The sequence below is a fragment of the Somniosus microcephalus genome, unplaced genomic scaffold (assembly GCF_052327205.1).
Source record: "Somniosus microcephalus isolate GS21.2 unplaced genomic scaffold, FLI_Smic_1.0 unresolved_chr7, whole genome shotgun sequence".
NCBI lineage: Eukaryota > Metazoa > Chordata > Chondrichthyes > Squaliformes > Somniosidae > Somniosus > Somniosus microcephalus.
The window spans coordinates 25,333,216-25,341,745 of record NW_028225185.1 but is presented as its reverse complement, the minus strand read 5'-3'; the positions used below and the strand labels follow the sequence as shown (position 1 = coordinate 25,341,745).

At 57.3% G+C, this 8,530-nt stretch overlaps 1 pseudogene; it reads left to right on the top strand.

The window, feature by feature from the left end:
- Positions 1-352: 352 nt before the first annotated feature.
- The window catches only part of LOC147086638 (uncharacterized), a 31,833-nt pseudogene continuing 23,655 nt past the window's right edge, over positions 353-8,530 (top strand).

Sequence of the window (8,530 nt, the reverse complement as noted above, 5' to 3'; positions counted from 1 at the left end):
GGGAGTGGTCGAGTCGAATAGCGTCGATGCATTTAAGGGGAAGCTGGATAAACACATGAGGGAGAAAGGAATGGAAGGAGATGGTGATGGGGTGAGGTGAAGCGGGCTGGGAGGAGGCTCGTGTGGAGCAGAAACACCGACATGGACCAGATGGGCCAAATGGCCTGTTTCTGTGGTGTGAATTCGATGTAAATGGGCCCATTCCATCCAGATGGTGCATTTGCGTACTGAGTCACTGGGAACAGAGATAGGTCAGTCTAACAGCTCTTGAGAGTAGATGGTGTGGGTGAGATATCAGATTTAAGACAGAATCCCAGAGTACATCAGACACGGCACAGAGAGCGCTTCCAGAATGCTGCCTGAAAATGTCACCAGTATCATCAACACTTATCAATGCTTGGGACTTAGTAACACAGCCTGCGGGCAAAAACTAACCATCGATGACAAACCAGAGGTAATATTGAAGATTAACAGCGCTGGAAGATCGTTACTCAGATCACGAACCTAAGAGGTTAAAGCTGCCAAGTAGAATCTCGCAATTCTTTGGAATGGTTAGAAAATGCCAGGTTTATATCCCGCTCCACACTGTGTTAGCCACTTTCAGCCAGGCTAGTGGCACCCTGGATGGTTTATGTGAGTAAAGCAGGTAAATGCACAGCTCACAGTAGGAGACAGTGACTCACACACTTTCCTATCGTACACATGGCGTCAGCCGGGGCTCAGTGGGCCGCACTCTCGCCTCTGAGTCAGAAGGTCATGGGTTCGAGCCCCACTTTCATAGACTTGAGCACAAAAATCTAGGCTGACACGCCAGTGTAGTACTGAGGGAGTGCCGCACTGTCGGAGGGGCGGTACTGAGGGAGCGCCGCACTGTCGGAGGGGCAGTACTGAGGGAGCGCCGCACTGTCGGAGGGGCGGTACTGAGGGAGCGCCGCACTGTCGGAGGGGCGGTACTGAGGGAGCGCCGCACTGTCGGAGGGGCGGTACTGAGGGAGTGCCGCACTGTCGGAGGGGCGGTACTGAGGGAGCGCCGCACTGTCGGAGGGGCGGTGCGGAGGGAGCGCCGCACTGTCGGAGGGGCGGTACTGAGGGAGCGCCGCACTGTCAGAGGGGCGGTACTGAGGGAGTGCCGCACTGTCGGAGGGGCAGTACTGAGGGAGTGCCGCACTGTCGGAGGGGCAGTACTGAGGGAGCGCCGCACTGTCGGAGGGGCAGTACTGAGGGAGTGCCGCACTGTCGGAGGGGCAGTACTGAGGGAGCGCCACACTGTCGGAGGGGCGGTACTGAGGGAGCGCCGCACTGTCGGAGGGGCGGTACTGAGGGAGTGCCGCACTGTCGGAGGGGCGGTACTGAGGGAGTGCCGCACTGTCGGAGGGGCGGTACTGAGGGAGCGCCGCACTGTCGGAGGGGCAGTACTGAGGGAGTGCCGCACTGTCGGAGGGGCAGTACTGAGGGAGTGCCGCACTGTCGGAGGGGCGGTACTGAGGGAGCGCCACACTGTCGGAGGGGCGGTACTGAGGGAGTGCCGCACTGTCGGAGGGGCAGTACTGAGGGAGTGCCGCACTGTCGGAGGGGCGGTACTGAGGGAGTGCCGCACTGTCGGAGGGTCAGTACTGAGGGAGTGCCGCACTGTCGGAGGGGCAGTACTGAGGGAGTGCCGCACTGTCGGAGGGGCGGTACTGAGGGAGCGCTGCACTGTCGGAGGGGCGGTACTGAGGGAGTGCCGCACTGTCGGAGGGGCAGTACTGAGGGAGTGCCACACTGTCGGAGGGGCGGTACTGAGGGAGCGCCACACTGTCGGAGGGGCGGTACTGAGAGAGTGCCGCACTGTCGGAGGGGCGGTACTGAGGGAGTGCCGCACTGTCGGAGGGGCAGTACTGAGGGAGTGCCGCACTGTCGGAGGGGCAGTACTGAGGGAGTGCCGCACTGTCGGAGGGGCGGTACTGAGGGAGTGCCGCACTGTCGGAGGGGCAGTACTGAGGGAGTGCCGCACTGTCGGAGGGGCGGTACTGAGGGAGTGCCGCACTGTCGGAGGGGCGGTACTGAGGGAGCGCCACACTGTCGGAGGGGCAGTACTGAGGGAGTGCCGCACTGTCGGAGGGGCGGTACTGAGGGAGTGCCGCACTGTCGGAGGGGCAGTACTGAGGGAGTGCCGCACTGTCGGAGGGGCGGTACTGAGGGAGCGCCACACTGTCGGAGGGGCAGTACTGAGGGAGCGCGCACTGTTGGAGGGGTGGTACTGAGGGAGTGCCGCACTGTCGGAGGGGCGGTACTGAGGGAGCGCCGCACTGTCGGAGGGGCGGTACTGAGGGAGCGCGCACTGTTGGAGGGGTGGTACTGAGGGAGTGCCGCACTGTCGGAGGGGCGGTACTGAGGGAGCGCCACACTGTCGGAGGGGCAGTACTGAGGGAGCACTGCACTGTCGGAGGGACAGTACTGAGGGAGTGCCGCACTGTCGGAGGGTCAGTACTGAGGGAGCACTGCACTGTCGGAGGGTCAGTACTGAGGGAGTGCCGCACTGTCGGAGGGGCGGTACTGAGGGAGCGCCACACTGTCGGAGGGGCAGTACTGAGGGAGCACTGCACTGTCGGAGGGTCAGTACTGAGGGAGCGCTGCACTGTCGGAGGGACAGTACTGAGGGAGTGCCGCACTGTCGGAGGGCCAGTACTGAGGGAGTGCCGCACTGTCGGAGGGCCAGTACTGAGGTAGCGCCGCACTGTCGGAGGGCCAGTACTGAGGTAGCGCCGCACTGTCGGAGGGGCAGTACTGAGGGAGCGCCGCACTGTCGGAGGGGCAGTACTGAGGGAGTGCCGCACTGTCGGAGGGGATGTACTGAGGGAGCGCCGCACTGTCGGAGGGGCAGTACTGAGGGAGCGCCGCACTGTCGGAGGGGCAGTACTGAGGGAGCGCCGCACTGTCAGAGGGGCAGTACTGAGGGAGCGCCGCACTGTCGGAGGGGCAGTACTGAGGAAGCGCCGCACTATCGGAGGGGCGGTACTGAGGGAGCGCGCACTGTTGGAGGGGTGGTACTGAGGGAGCGCTGCACTGTCGGAGGGGCGGTACTGAGGGAGCGCCGCACTGTCGGAGGGGCGGTACTGAGGGAGCGCCGCACTGTCGGAGGGGCAGTACTGAGGGAGTGCCGCACTGTCGGAGGGGCAGTACTGAGGGAGTGCCGCACTGTCGGAGGGGCAGTACTGAGGGAGCGCCACACTGTCGGAGGGGCGGTACTGAGGGAGCGCCGCACTGTCGGAGGGGCGGTACTGAGGGAGTGCCGCACTGTCGGAGGGGCGGTACTGAGGGAGTGCCGCACTGTCGGAGGGGCGGTACTGAGGGAGCGCCGCACTGTCGGAGGGGCAGTACTGAGGGAGTGCCGCACTGTCGGAGGGGCAGTACTGAGGGAGTGCCGCACTGTCGGAGGGGCGGTACTGAGGGAGCGCCACACTGTCGGAGGGGCGGTACTGAGGGAGTGCCGCACTGTCGGAGGGGCAGTACTGAGGGAGTGCCGCACTGTCGGAGGGGCGGTACTGAGGGAGTGCCGCACTGTCGGAGGGTCAGTACTGAGGGAGTGCCGCACTGTCGGAGGGGCAGTACTGAGGGAGTGCCGCACTGTCGGAGGGGCGGTACTGAGGGAGCGCTGCACTGTCGGAGGGGCGGTACTGAGGGAGTGCCGCACTGTCGGAGGGGCAGTACTGAGGGAGTGCCACACTGTCGGAGGGGCGGTACTGAGGGAGCGCCACACTGTCGGAGGGGCGGTACTGAGAGAGTGCCGCACTGTCGGAGGGGCGGTACTGAGGGAGTGCCGCACTGTCGGAGGGGCAGTACTGAGGGAGTGCCGCACTGTCGGAGGGGCAGTACTGAGGGAGTGCCGCACTGTCGGAGGGGCGGTACTGAGGGAGTGCCGCACTGTCGGAGGGGCAGTACTGAGGGAGTGCCGCACTGTCGGAGGGGCGGTACTGAGGGAGTGCCGCACTGTCGGAGGGGCGGTACTGAGGGAGCGCCACACTGTCGGAGGGGCAGTACTGAGGGAGTGCCGCACTGTCGGAGGGGCGGTACTGAGGGAGTGCCGCACTGTCGGAGGGGCAGTACTGAGGGAGTGCCGCACTGTCGGAGGGGCGGTACTGAGGGAGCGCCACACTGTCGGAGGGGCAGTACTGAGGGAGCGCGCACTGTTGGAGGGGTGGTACTGAGGGAGTGCCGCACTGTCGGAGGGGCGGTACTGAGGGAGCGCCGCACTGTCGGAGGGGCGGTACTGAGGGAGCGCGCACTGTTGGAGGGGTGGTACTGAGGGAGTGCCGCACTGTCGGAGGGGCGGTACTGAGGGAGCGCCACACTGTCGGAGGGGCAGTACTGAGGGAGCACTGCACTGTCGGAGGGACAGTACTGAGGGAGTGCCGCACTGTCGGAGGGTCAGTACTGAGGGAGCACTGCACTGTCGGAGGGTCAGTACTGAGGGAGTGCCGCACTGTCGGAGGGGCGGTACTGAGGGAGCGCCACACTGTCGGAGGGGCAGTACTGAGGGAGCACTGCACTGTCGGAGGGTCAGTACTGAGGGAGCGCTGCACTGTCGGAGGGACAGTACTGAGGGAGTGCCGCACTGTCGGAGGGCCAGTACTGAGGGAGTGCCGCACTGTCGGAGGGCCAGTACTGAGGTAGCGCCGCACTGTCGGAGGGCCAGTACTGAGGTAGCGCCGCACTGTCGGAGGGGCAGTACTGAGGGAGCGCCGCACTGTCGGAGGGGCAGTACTGAGGGAGTGCCGCACTGTCGGAGGGGATGTACTGAGGGAGCGCCGCACTGTCGGAGGGGCAGTACTGAGGGAGCGCCGCACTGTCGGAGGGGCAGTACTGAGGGAGCGCCGCACTGTCAGAGGGGCAGTACTGAGGGAGCGCCGCACTGTCGGAGGGGCAGTACTGAGGAAGCGCCGCACTATCGGAGGGGCGGTACTGAGGGAGCGCGCACTGTTGGAGGGGTGGTACTGAGGGAGCGCTGCACTGTCGGAGGGGCGGTACTGAGGGAGCGCCGCACTGTCGGAGGGGCGGTACTGAGGGAGCGCCGCACTGTCGGAAGGGCAGTACTGAGGGAGCGCCGCACTGTCGGAGGGGCAGTACTGAGGGAGCGCCGCACTGTCAGAGGGGCAGTACTGAGGGAGCGCTGCACTGTCGGAGGGGCAGTACTGAGGGAGCTGCACCATCACGGCGAATGGACAGGTCAAGGAGCAAGGTGGCAGCCGCTGAGGACGACTCTGACCAGCTTCTGGTCAAAGGGATCGTTTGGAGAAGTGGGCAGAGAGCTGGGGGAAGACAACTATTCCAGGACCTGAGCAAGGGAAGTGGTGGTAGAGAGGAGATGGTGACTGGAGAGGAGCTGGAGCTGAGGCTGGGCGTTTGAGGAGGAGGTGATGACGGCAGGTTGGAGGGTGAAGAGGAAAGCTTGATGAAAGGGAACGGTAGTTGATGCCAGTGAGCACCAGCACAAGGGGCAGCAGGTGTATATAAGGAAGGGATTGGATTGGGAAAGGATTGGATTGGGAAAGGATTGGATTGGGAAAGGATTGGATTGGGAAGGGATTGGATTGAGAAGGGATTGGATTGGGAAGGGATTGAATTGAGAAGAGATTGGATTGGGAAGGGATTGGATTGGGAAGGGATTGGATTGGGAAGGGATTGGATTGGGAAGGTATAGTAATCTGGGATGTTATGATTGTTTCGCAGTCGTTTAATAAAGTACTCGTATTAATTCTAATAACTCACCTCTTCGAGTTCCTTGCCTCACTACATGGAGTTATCACATTTGGCGACGAGGAGTAAGTGCACTTTCCTGGGGAATGAGGTAGTGTTCCTGGGACACAAAGTGGACGCCACTGGCCTCCATCCACTCAAGGAGAAGGTACAAGCACTGCAGGATGGCCCTGCTCCTACAAATGTGGCCGAGTTAAAATGGGACTGCTGAACTATTATAGCAGGTTTTTACCAAACTTGTCAACGGTGTTAACACCTCTTCACAAACTACTGCACAAGGAGACACAGTGGCAGTGGGGAGAGGAGCAGGGGGTTTCATTTGAACAGTCCAAGAAACTGATGCTGTCGTCGGATGTGCTGGTTCACTACAATGCAGAGAAAGACATCATTCTCTCTTGTGACGCTTCACCTTACGGGGTGGGGGCAGTTCTTTCACACTGCATGGAAGATGGAACTGAAAGACCAATAGGGTTTATGTTCCGAACTCTAACACCAGTGGAAAAAAACTATTCCCAGTTAGACAAAGAGGGGTTAGCAGTAATGTTTGGGTTACAGAGGTTCCACAATTACATATATGGCAGGAAGTTCACCATATGCACTGATCATAAACCTCTTATCTCTCTTTTCAATGAAATAAAAGCAGTTCCACAGATGGTGTCACCCCGGATCCAGAGGTGGGCCATGACGTGTCATCGTCTACAAGGTGGGCAAGTACCATGGGAACACAGATGCGTTGAGCCATCTTCCACTGCCAGGCACACCTATCCGTGCAGCTCCAGAGGACAGAGTGTTGATGTTGGAGGACACTGACACGGCACTTGTGACTGCAGAGCAAGTAAGAACATGGACAGGTAAAGATCCAGTACTGTCTAGAGTTTGAGAATATGTGGTGAGGGGATGGCCACAGCATTCGGAAGGGGCTGACTTCACACCCTATAGTGTCAGGAAAACAGAGCTGAGTGTGCAGGATGGTTGCGTGTTGTGGGGAGCACGAGTGATTATTCCACAGCCAGCACAACAGTCTATCCTAGAGCAACTACATCAGTGTCATCCTGGGGTCTTGCGTATGAAAGCCTTGGCTAGGAGTTACTTGTGGTGGCCAAAGCTAGATGAGGAGATAGAAAATCTAGTCAAGACATGCAGCACTTGTCAGGAACACCGGAAGGCACCAGCAGCGTCTCCTCTCCACCCCTGGGAGTGGCCGGATAAACCATGGAGAAGATTGCACTTAGATTATGCGGGTCCATTCATGGGGAAGATGTTCCTCATAATCATTGATGCACATTCCAAATGGATGGATGTTTATCCTGTAAATTCTGCTTCCGCCACTACTACAGGTAGACTATCCTTTATCCGAAAACCTCGGGACCAGCCGTGTTTCGGTTTTAGGAAAATTTCGGATTTCGGAAGGTGCGCGAAAACACTTCGGTTTTCAGAGGTAATTCGGTTTTCGGGAGTGCGGATAAAGGATACACTATCCCTTATCCGAAAATAACGACTATAAATACTGTAGTTACAGGGATAAATACTGTAGTACAGTTTATTTGTAAGGAAAACATTCAGTAAAACTTCAAACATGTACAGGTACAAACTAAGCTAAATACCTGTACATAAACATGCAATAAAGGTACATTACATCTGGCTTGAGGATCTTGGAGAAGATGGTACATCAGTGTTGTCATCAGGTTGGAGTTGGACATCTGAAGATGGGCCAGGAACAGGATTCTCAAGTGATGAAGCATGACTACGACAGACGGCCTTTTTAAAGACTTCTTCCAGTGTCATCTGTCTCATTAACATTGGTTTCTGTCTAAGCAGTCTCTCTTTAATTGAGTAAACTTGCATACTCTCTTGCTCACTGATAAATGCACGTTTTTCAAGGCCAGCAATTAACTGATCACACATTGTCACCATATCGTCTATGGGGATTTTGTCACCTGTGTTCACAATGTCATCATCATCATCATCACTACTGTCCTCATGCTTGTCTTTATTTAACACCATTTCAGCAATTTCCCCATCACTCAACGAATTCACAACAGGCGCATCATTGTCAATGTTCAGCACTTCTTCGATGTCAGCTTCCTCTAACGTATTTACACTTTCGGATGATAAACCTTTGGCGTAAGTGAGGAGGTTTGATATCATCATCTTCTCCTGACTGACAGGAAATCCTTCAAACTCGTCATCTGCAGGTCCATCTTCATGAAACATCATTGAAGGCCAAAGTCTGTGCCAAGCATTTGTTAATGTTGGTTTGTCAACATCGTTCCAAGCATTAGCAACTGCATAAATGGCATCCTTAACATTGAATTCTTTCAGGAAGCTTTGGATTCCTTCGCCTCTGTTGATTGCATCAAGCATAGAGTTCAAAAAAACGTCTTTATACTTGCTCTTCATGGAGCGTAAAATTCCTTGGTCACAAGGCTGTATTAAAGATGTCACATTAGGGGGAAAGTTAATGCCGAAAACATAACTTTTCACAAGAAGTTCAGGAGGGGGATGTGCGGAGCAGTTGTCCAGGAACAATAAAATTTTGCAGTTTTCTTCCAGTCCAACTTGCCTGCAATGAGCTCGTGTCGCTGGTACGAAGTGGTTATTGAACCAGTGAGAAAATATTCCTCTGGTTACCCATGCTTTCCTGCTCGCATAATAATGCACAGGTAAATTGCATACACCTTTCAAACATCTCGGATGTTGGCTTTTTCCAATCACTACCAACTTTAACTTGTGTGTGCCTGCAGCATTGGCACACCCAAGAACAGTCAACCTGTCCTTAGCATCCTTAAAACCT